Source organism: Callithrix jacchus, chromosome 14 (assembly GCF_049354715.1).
Source record: "Callithrix jacchus isolate 240 chromosome 14, calJac240_pri, whole genome shotgun sequence".
Taxonomy (NCBI): Eukaryota; Metazoa; Chordata; class Mammalia; order Primates; family Cebidae; genus Callithrix; species Callithrix jacchus.
Window position 1 is genome coordinate 32,052,963 of NC_133515.1, and position 11,711 is coordinate 32,064,673.

At 34.9% G+C, this 11,711-nt stretch overlaps 1 pseudogene; it reads left to right on the forward strand.

Moving 5' to 3' along the window:
• The first annotated feature begins 6,091 nt into the window (after window positions 1–6,091).
• On the forward strand, window positions 6,092–6,557 carry LOC100389839 (small ribosomal subunit protein uS8 pseudogene; annotated as a pseudogene).
• Window positions 6,558–11,711: the final 5,154 nt, after the last annotated feature.

The window sequence follows — 11,711 nt, forward strand, 5'->3', positions numbered from 1 at the left end:
TAAAATAAAATATCAAAAGTTGCAATTAACCAGTCAACAAAAAAGGGAAAAATTGAGTAACATACTCACTATGAAAGAAGGACTGAAAAAGTGGAAAAAAAGAATTGAATGCAGATAGTATAAATAAGAAGCAAATAGCTTGATGGTAGATTTAAGCCCAATCTCATCAATAGTAGCATTAAATTTATGTGGTCTAAAAACTTTAGTAAGTATGCAGAGATTATCAGATTGGATAAAAATAACAAGACTCAAACACTCCTTTTAAAAAGAGGTATTTTAGTATAAAAACACAGATACAAGTAAAAGGTTTGAGAAAAGATATATCATGCTAACACTGATCAAAAAGAAAGCTGGAGGGACTATATTATTATCAGATAAGGTAGACAGACAAGAGCAAACTCTCTTAATAGTGATAAAACAGATAATCCTATAACAACGAAAGAGTTAATCAAGATGATATAATAATTCTATCTATATATATACTTACAGGAAAGTTTTTAAATACTTGAAGCAAAATCTGATAGAAATGCAAGAAAAAATTCTGTTGTGGACAAATCTTTAGTTTATAATCAGAGATTTTAATACTCTCTCATACCAAATAGTATAAACAGAGATACAAAATCAAAAAGGATAAAGAATACTTAAATAACCTATCAACCAACTAGACCTATTTCATATTTATAGAATATTCCAAACAAAAACAACATCAGAATTTACAACCTTTCCAAGTATACATAAAACATTTACCGAGATAGATCACACTCTGGGTTATCAAAACTTTTTCAATAAATCTGAAAAGATTTAAGCTATTGAAATTACTTTTCTGATTACAATGCCATTAAAATAGAAATTATAACAGAAAAAAAGTATTAATCATTCCCAAATATTTGGAAACTAACACTCTTCTTAATTATCAATGGGTCAAAGGTGAATTCAAAAGTGAAATTTTTTGAAGTATTTGAAATATAGACTGAAATGAAAGATGAGTTATGAAAATTTGTACTTTGCAGATTAAACAGTAATTAGGGGAGATTTACAGCATTATACCCCATATTAGAAAAAAAGAAAGATCTGTCAGCTTCCACCTCAGCTCCTGCCTTAAGAAACTAGAAAAGCAAACTAAGAAATTAGAAAGAAACTTAAAGCAAAAGAAAACTAAAATAATCAAATGAAAGAAAATAAAATTACATAGAAAATCAACAAAAGAGAAAATCAAGCAAGAAAGACAGGAAAAAAAATGAGAGAGAAACAAATTTCAGAAAAATACCATTATAGAGTTATTAGAATGTTTAAAATATCAAAGGCTGATTATGTGAAGTATTGTTAAGTGTAAGGAGCAACTTGAGTTTGTATACACTTCTGGTAGGAATGTAAAATTATGCCATCACTTTAAAGAACAATTGGAAGTTTATGAAAAATTTAAACAAACATCAATCATAAGAGCAAGCCAGTGTACCTCTATCTATTTACTCAAGAGAAGTAAAGCATATCTTTATATAAAGTCTTTAACATGAATGTGTATAGAAGCTTTATTTGCAGTAGCAAAATACAAGAAACAATCCAAAAGTCCTTCAAGAATTGAATGAACAAATTGTGGTATAATCACACAATAGGATATTAATAATACAAAGAAATGAACTATTCATGCAACAATACAGGCAAGTCTCAGAGTAAGTATGCTGAATGAAAATAAAAGTCAGAAAAAAAGTTCATGTTGTGTGAATCCTTCATATAAAATTCTGAAAAATGCTAGGTGATCTATAATGAGAGAAACTGGATTAGTAACTGTCAGCAATTGAAGAAGAAAAGGATTCCAGGGAAAATAGGAAATGAAAATGAAGAATCAGAAAACTCTGAAGTGTTTAATATTGTATAGGCTGTTTTCATATTGCTATATAGAGCCACCTGAGACTGCCTAATTTATAAAGGAAAGAGGTTCAATTGACTCACAGTTCAGTATGGTTGGGGAGACTTCAGAAAACTTGCAATCACGGTGGAAGACAAAGGGGAAGCAAGACATCTTCACAAGGTGGCAGGAAGGAAAAGGGATGAGCAAAGGAGGAAGAGTTCCTAACCATTAGATCTCGTGAGAACTCTTTCACTATCAGGAGAACAGCATTTGGGAAATCACCCTTAGGATTCAGTTACCTCCACCTGGTCTCTCTCTTGGTGATTAGGGGGATTATGGGTACTACAATTCAAGATGAGATTTGGGTGGGACACAAAGTCTAATCATAACAGATATATACATTATCTTAATTGCTGTGATTGTCTAATTGATGCATACATATGCGAAAACATATCAAATTGTATTCTTTAAACATGTATAATTTATCACATCAATTTTATTTCAGTAAAGCTCTGTGTGTTTGTGTGTACATGCATGTATTTTTATCAAATGACTGACAAGAAGAAAAAGTAAGTAGACTGAGATAGGAAAAGTGTCAAAAATTACTATTTCAAAAGAAAAATTAAAATTAATATTAGAAACAATAAAAGACAGGGCAAAAATACTTAATCATTAATTTAAAAAAATATATAAAAAAAGAAATGCTGAGAACAAACAAGATATTCAGAAAACTAAAGATAAAACATCGGAGGAGGACAGGTGCAGTGGCTCATGCCTATAATCTCAGCACTTTGGGAGGCGGAGGCGGGCGGATCACTGAGTCAGGAGTTTGAGATCATCCCGACCAATATGGTGAAAACCTGTCTCTACTAAAAATACAAAAAATTAGCTGGGCGTGCTGGCAGGTGCCTGTAATACCAGCTACTTGGGAGGCTGAGGCAGGAGAACGTGGGAGAGCTTAGAAGGTTGCAGTGAGCTGAGATTGCACCACTGCACTCCAGCCCAAGTGACAGAGTCCATCTAAAGAAAAAAAAAAAAAACTTTGGAAGAGTTGGTCTTAGAAATTAAGAGAATAAAATAAAATAAATTAAAGTAATATCTAAATTTAAATTAGAGAAACGTCATTGATTAAACAAAAAAGATTTGAATTAATAGATCAAAAATTCAACAGGACAGTAATATAATATAATAATATAAGAGAGAAAGGCATTAAATTGCTATGCTATAAAATTTAAATCCAACAGAAATTCACAGTTAAATAAAATAATAAGCTTACCTTTTGTAAAATAACAAAAATTAAAACTATTATGATTTCTTATTACTTCTCAGCACACTTAAATACAAGAAGATAACGAATATCATCTCGAGAAAGAGGAAATTGTGTGAACCACAAGATAGTAAACTCAGCTATAAAATCAAGAAGAGTAATAATGCCCATTATAATAACCGAATGGCAGACCTAAGGATTACTGAGGCTTGATTGAAACTAGAAGACAGATCTGTTCAACAAGTCTAATAAAAGCGTACCACTAGGCTCCTTTTGTATTTAATCTACACAGTCAGTCTCAAATATTTTTTGCTAAAATTCAAACTTAATCATACTGCACTTCTTATTTCAAAGTTTTCTTAGAATACCCACTGCCTTTAGAAGAAGCTTTAAGCATTTTAGAATGACATAGAAGAACCTACAACTCTAATCCCTGATTGCGTTGCAGACTCCCATCTTCCCTGTTACAGTTCCTTAATATTGAGCTGTATCAGTTTCCCTACATTTCCCAAGTCAAACCATTTTCCTTACTTTGTGTTTGTTCCTTCTGCCCTTTCCCAGTTGGATATTTTCCACATTTGCCCATTTTAACACTCATTTCAATGGTCTCTTTGTCTTGGATATGTTTACTTACAGAACTAGCCCCAGTGAAGCCTTGTTTTTGTGTGCTCATTTTCTATTTTTTAAAGTTTTTTTTATAATAGTACCACTCACACTGTTTTGTGATAATTGACTTTTTCTTCTTCTTCTTCTTCTTTTTTTTTTTTGCCTTACTGTTCTCTATAAAAGAATGAAGACCTTAACGTATATGTCTTGCTGATTGTTATTTCCCTAGAATACAGTGTAACAGATATAAGTGGGGGGGGGGGAGTTATGTATATGTGTGTATACATTATTTTTTAGTACGTACTTGTTCAATGAATAAAACTAAAACTTTTGCCTCCTTCCACATGTGCTTCCAGTGTTTTAGTATTGCACAAAAATATTCACTGTATTTTAATATTATTCTATTGCCTGTTGTTCTGCATTGAGGTAGAGAAATTATTAATCTTAATTTTCACACAAACTTTCCTGTTCTTAAATCTCATTGCTACTGCAAATTCAATGGGTAAAATTTGATGCAGATAGGCAGAGAATAATCAGAATCTGGAAGCTGCATATTCCCATAGCTCATGCAAGGGTGGACAACACTCTATTCCAACCAGCAGAGTGAAGATTCATAATGGAAAAACCAGGGTATTTAGAAGGAAACTGCTAGAATCATCACACCATAGGAGCAGGGTTAAGGAAGTGCTAGATTAGAGGTTCTCAACAAAGGAAAATTTTTCCCAATGGTCCTTTGGTAACATCTAGAGACACTGATTTTGCATGGGTGAAGGGTAGAGCCCTGGGTTGCTGCTAAATGCCTCACAATTTGCAAGACAATCCCCATACCAAAGAATTGTTTGGTGCCAAATGTCAGTAGTGCTCAGATTAAGATGTGCTGCCCTAGATTAGAGAATACTACTCCCAATCTGTCCTAACAGCTACTCCACTACTCCAGATATATCTGTCCTAAGAGTCTTAAAAGAATCAAGCTAGTTGGCAAGAAACTTAACAGCATTCTAGAAAAAGGTAAACATTCTTAAATGAAAGCCACAAAATCCAGCATTCAAACATAAAACAACAATATCAAGCATTCAGATAAAAATTCCAAACAGCAAAAAAGTGTGATTTACAAAGAAGAATCAGGTGAAAGAAAAAAATTTCAAACAGCAAAAAAGTGTGATTTACAGAAGAAAAATCAGGTGGAAGAAAAAATTCAGCAATGATAGAGATAAGAGAATGACTTTCTAAGGTCTTTAAATAGAACTTTCTTAAGCATTTTAAACAACTTATATAACTATGCCAATAATTTAAAGGAAAAGATTAATATAATTTGAGTCATCAAGGAATAAAAAGAAACCAAATGGAATTTTTAATTTTAGAAATTCACTAAATAGTATTAATAGCAATGATAAGAAATAATGAATGACCTTGATGATATGGCTGAAGATAGAGAAAAAAATGAAAATTACAGGATAAGATATAAATTTAATATTATATAAATAGATCCTCAGTGATTAGAGACAAATAGCAAATGCTGCAACATACATTTAATTAAAGTACAGGAAAGGAAAAGAGTGATAGAAAAAAATATATTTGAAGAACAGCCAACAACAACAAAGGCTACCAAATTTGATGAAATTTATCAATTCACATATATAAGAACACTCCAATCAGCAACAGAATAACCATTTCTTTCTTTCTTTTTTTTTTTTTTTGAGACGGAGTTTCCCTCTTGTTACCCAGGCTGGAGTGCAATGGCGCCATCTCGGCTCACCGCAACCTCTGCCTCCTGGGTTCAGGCAATTCTCCTGCCTCAGCCTTCTAAGTAGCTGGGATTACTGGCACGCACCACCATGCCCAGCTAATTTTTTGTATTAGTAGAGACGGGGTTTCACCATGTTGACCAGGATGGTCTCGATCTCTTGACCTTGTGATCCACCCGCCTCGGCCTCCCAAAGTGCTGCGATTACAGGCTTGAGCCACCGTGCCCGGCCTAACCATTTCTTTAAGGTACACACTGAGCTCTCACTAAGACAAATAATATTCTGAGTTGTAAAAGCACCTCTCAATAAATTGAAATAAATCATATAGATTATTTTAAAATTAAAATAGATATCAATAAAATAAATTCATGTTTTGCATACTCAAATATTTAGAAATTAAATATGTAAGTATATATATATATACGTATATATATATATATATACACTTCTACATAGCCACAGGTCAAAAAAATGCAGAGGAAATTAGAAAATATATTGGAATATGTTGAATTCAGTAAAAACAAAAGCAAAACAAACCAAATTTATTACTTCTGGTTTCTGCTTTGAGATGCAGAGATCTGGAAAGGATATAGCTTCCACACTGAAAATTAAAAATAAAGAAGAGCTCTTTCCGCCATCCTTCGGTGCCGCCACAATGGTACGCATGAATGTCCTGGCTGATGCTCTCAAGAGCATCAACAATGCCGAAAAGAGAGGCAAACGCCAGGTGCTTATTAGGCCGTGCTCCAAAGTCATCGTCCGGTTTCTCACTGTGATGATGAAGCATGGTTACATTGGCAAATTTGAAATCATTGATGATCACAGAGCTGGGTAAATTGTTGTTGAACCTCACAGGCAGGCTAAACAAGTGTGGTGTGATCAGCCCCAGATTTGATGTGCAACACAAAGATCTAGAAAAATGGCAGAATAATCTGCTTCCGGCCTGCCAATTTGGTTTCATTGTATTGACAATCTCAGCTGGCATCATGGACCATGAAGAAGCAAGACGAAAACACACAGGAGGGAAAATCCTGGGATTCTTTTTCTAGGGATGTGATACATATATTTACAAATAAAATGCCTCATGGACTCTGGCGCTTCTAAAGATAAAAATGAAATAAATAAATAAAGAAAGAAGAAGAAGAAAGCCTCCAAACCACATACTTGGTAGTTTTCTTGACCCCATTGGTGACCTTAGGTCATAGGGCAATTGGCTAAAAGCTAAAATCTAAGGAAAGACAGACACCTGTAGGAAGGTATGGTGTAGCAGTATTGATTTAGCTAAGCAGCTGCAAGCAATCATCAGAAAGAAGAGTAAGATACAAGAGTTCAGCTAGTAGTAGCAAGAAAGTTAGTAGCGCCCAAGTGTGCACTGGTGAGACAGTGGGATGCTCCCTGATGGCCAAATAAATTGAATGAGTCTGCACATTGCAGGTCTGTAGTACAGTACTTTTCTATGGCTGCTGTTACAAAGGACCACAAACTTGGTGACTTACTACAAGGCTACAGTAATCAAAACAGCATGGTACTGGTACCAAAACAGAGATATAGACCAATGGAACAGAACAGAGGCAACAGAGGCAACACAACATATCTACAACCACACAATCTTTGATAAACCTGTCAAAAACAAGCAATGGGGAAAGGATTCCCTGTTCAACAAATGGTGTTGGGAAAACTGGCTAGCCATGTGCAGAAAGCAGAAACTGGACCCCTTCCTGACACCTTACACCAAAATTAACTCCAGATGGATTAAAGACTTAAACATAAGACCTGGCACCATAAAAACCCTAGAAGGAAATCTAGGCAAAACTATCCAGGACATAGGAGTAGGCAAGGACTTCATGAACAAAACACCAAAAGCATTGGCAACAAAAGCCAAAATAGACAAATGGGACCTAATGAAACTCCACAGTTTCTGCATGGCAAAAGAAACAGTCAATAGAGTGAATCGGCAACCAACAGAATGGGAAAAAATTTTTGCAGTTTACCCATCTGACAAAGGGCTGATATCCAGAATTTACAAAGAACTCAAACAGATTTACAGAAAAAAAACAAGCCCATTCAAAAGTGGGCAAAGGATATGAACAGACACTTTACGAAAGAAGACATATATGAGGCCAACAATCATATGAAATAATGCTCATCGTCACTGGTCATCAGAGAGATGCAAATCAAAACCACATTGAGATACCATCTCACGCCAGTTAGAATGGCGATCATTAAAAAATCTGGAGACAACAGATGCTGGAGAGGATGTGGAGAAAAAGGAACACTTTTACACTGTTGGTGGGAGTGTAAATTAGTTCAACCACTGTGGAAGACAGTGTGGCGATTCCTCAAGGCCTTAGAAATAGAAATTCCATTTGACCCAGCAATCCCATTACTGGGTATATATCCAAAAGGCTATAAGTCGTTCTACTATAAGGACACATGTACACGAATGTTCATTGCAGCACTGTTTACAATAGCAAAGACTTGGAATCAACCCAAATGCCCATTGATGATAGACTGGATTGGAAAAATGTGGCACATATACACCATGGAATATTATGCAGCAATCAGAAATGATGAGTTTGTGTCATTTGTAGGGACATGGATGAATCTGGAGAACATCATCCTCAGCAAACTGACACAAGAACAGAAAACGAAACACCGCATATTCTCACTCATAGGTGGGTGATGAAAAATGAGAACGCATGGACACAGAGAGAAGAGTACCAAACACTGGGGTCTACTGGGGGGAAATGGGGAGGGCCAGTGGGAGGGGCAGGTGGGGAGGGATAGCCTGGGGAGAAATGCCAAATGTGGGTGAAGGGGAGAAAGAAAGCAAAACACGCTGCCATCTGTGTACCTATGCAACTGTCTTGCATGTTCTGCACATGTACCCCCAAACCTAAAATGCAATAAAAAATTTAAAAAAAAAAAGCGAGTTTATTCTTCACAGTTCTGGAAGCCAGAAGCCCTGAATCAAGCTATCACCTGAGCTGTTTCTCTCTAATGTCTTTGGGAGCTGATGGTTCCTTGATTCTTTCAGCTTCCAGTAGCCTCAGGCATTCTTTGGTTTATGGCTGCATAACTCCAGTGTCTGCTTCTGTCTTCACATAGCCTTCTTCCTTCTCTCTCTCTCTTCCCTTTTCTTTTTCTTTTTTTTTTTTTTGAGTATTATAATGTTTATAGAATAAATTAACAAATAACAATTGTATATATTTATGAGGTACAAGGTGATGTTTTTATATATTGTAGAATGATCAAATCAAGCTAACTAACCTATTCATCACCTGAAATATTTAGCATTCTTTTGTGGTAAGAAGATTTAAAGTCCATTCTTTTAACTACTTTGAAATGTATAATAATTTGCTATTTCTTATAGTCACACGTATATGTGGAATCTAAAAAGTGTCTAACTCACAGAAGAAAAGAGTAGAATGGTGGTCACCAGGGACTGTGGTAGTGGGGAGGGGGGTGTGGGTAAGGGAGAAATGTTAGTCTTTCCTCTCCTCATAAAAACATCAGTTATCTTGGATTAAGGGCTCATCCTAATTTTTAGTATGACTTTATCCAACTGATTATCTCTGTGATGACCCTAATTCCAAATAAGGTCATAAACTGAGGTACTAGGGGTTAGTATTTCAGTATATCTTTTGTGTGGGACTTCATTCAACCCATAAAAGGTCTCAAAGAGGGTTCTAAGACCTAGAGAAATGGAGCATCAGTCTCTGGGGAAGGTGGGGTAAAAGAAACACCAGCAACAGCACCAATATCACTTTTTTCTGTCTTCTCTACCCTATATATTTTTTAAAAAGCCTTAATCTATGGAGGAGAAAGGTGACAAACACTGTCCTGTCCCCAGTTACTACTGGGATTAAAATAAATAAATAAATAATAAACCTTTCCAGCTATATATAATTGTACACTAGGGACTGATTGTTAAGAAACTCCTATGCACTGTGTGTGTGTGTGTGTGTGTGTGTGTGTGTGTAGTGATATGAAGAAACACATATCATTGGCATCAGTAATTTACAAGATAGTATGAATTTGGTTTCTTCCATCTGCCAGGATTGGGCAGAAAGAAGACACCAGGTTTTCTTAAGATGAATCTCCATCAACACCACAGTTTAGCAGAGGATATAACTCCATTTCTTACAGTGGAGTATATTTTGGTCATCAGTCAATTTTTACTTTAAGTAAAAGTGTATTGATAGCAGAGTTCTAGAGTGTCATCTGCAAGGAATGTCAAGCTTAGGAATGGGCTTGTTCTCTCATTGAAAGAGTCGTAGCTGTGATCCATCAAACAGTAGCTCTCTCTATACATATTTAAAACCCATCCTTCATGAGAAATGGTGGTGCTGTAGAATCATTCTCACTGTGGCAGGGCAAGATATTAATGGTCCCTTCTGCCTTTCCCTGAATCATCTCCAGAATATACCATGAATCAAAAAAAAAAAAAAAAAAAGGGATTTGCATTGGACCAAAAAATTCAAAAGTGAGGGGCCAGGAGTAGAAAGTGATGAGAGTTATCTTTTTCATTTTCTGAAAGCCCATATTGGTACCCTGCTATTCTAAATTCAAATATATAAAACCAAAGCATTAGTTACTGAACTAAATATTATTTTTTAAATGAATATCAATACTATTTAAAATATGTTAATATTTATTATGTTTTAGAAAGAATGAGTTTCCATTGAAGCAGGTTTCAAATTACGAATTAAACAGATATTTTATTTTCTGGTAGAATACGTCAATCATCGCTGCAAACAGAAAGGAATGATCCACATCCGCTCATGTACCCTCATTTTCCCTGGTAATGTTGGAAGCTACGAAGGAAGTACAATTATTCTTTCAAGTCACTGGCAAAGTAGTTTTACACCCAGCAACATTCAGAGGCTAAAAATTCACATTTTAATTTTTAAAAGTAAAGTGAAATATGTTTCTTAGCACACTGAATGATTTAGAGATATTCTGGCAAAGGCATGAAGAGTGCATATGTCTCAGCTCTCGACCATTCTGAAAGTGAGAAATATGTTGTTGACCTCATATCTTCCCAGGGACTAGAGCTCCTTTCCTTAGCTAAAATATACTAAGCGCTTACTATGTATCAGGAATTCAAATATAGAACTTTGTATAATTAATTTTATTTAATCAACATTATTATTTTTCTGGTGGATATATTATTACTTTCGTTTGTCATGTCATATGATTCTGGATAGAGATATACTTTGATACGTCTCCACAGCTTTCTAATTTTTTCCATATTTCATGATTTCAAAATCATCATAAATACCCAAATCATCCAAAATTCAACATGACTTCTCAACAATCTCAAGAAATATTATGTAGTATTTATGCTAATGTCTGCTAACTGGTGAAAAAAGCTAGCTAAAAAAGTTTTGATTTGTCCCTAAAAATTAACAGATAATTTGAAGACTGAACTATTGTATTACATGTAACAATTACAAAAAATCTTAGGGTATTACAAAAAACAAAGGTTTGTTTCTTCCTCATATTTATCATTATTGTAGTTGATTTGGAAGCTCATAGTTTCCTCAGTCTATATGCATGCACTCTAGATAGGTATACCTAGCTCATGGCAGAAGGAAAAGAGAGGATGGCATTTCATAGAACAGTTCCAAAAGTATCAGCTAAAAATGTTATGTATCAAATTTCACAGCCAAGTCTGACATTAACAGGATGAAGACACACAATCTCTGAGTAGGTTGATATCTGTAGCAGAGAAACAGTGAATATTTTGAAATGTGTATTAAAATATAATTTAATAAAATAAATTTTAATAGAGTAGAATCAAAAATCAAAATAAGCTTCAGAAACCTCTAAAAGAATACTACTTACTTTTAAAAAATGAATAAAATGGTTTAAGTGGAATCAAAGATGGCTTTCCCATTTCTGGAGAATTTTTATTAATTTTAAAGATTGGACTGGAATAAATTATTATTATTATTATTATTATTATTATTATTTTGAGACGGAGTTTCGCTCTTGTTACCCAGGCTGGAGTGCAATGACGCCATCTCGGCTCACCACAACCTCCACCTCCTGGGTTCAGGCAATTCTCCTGCCTCAGCCTCCTGAGTAGCTGGGATTACAGGCACGGCCACCATGCCCAGCTAATTTTTCATATTTTTAGTAGAGACAGGGCTTCATCATGTTGACCAGAATGGTCTCGATCTCTTGACCTTGTGATCCACCCGCCTCGGCCTCCCAAAGTGCTGGGATTACAGGCATG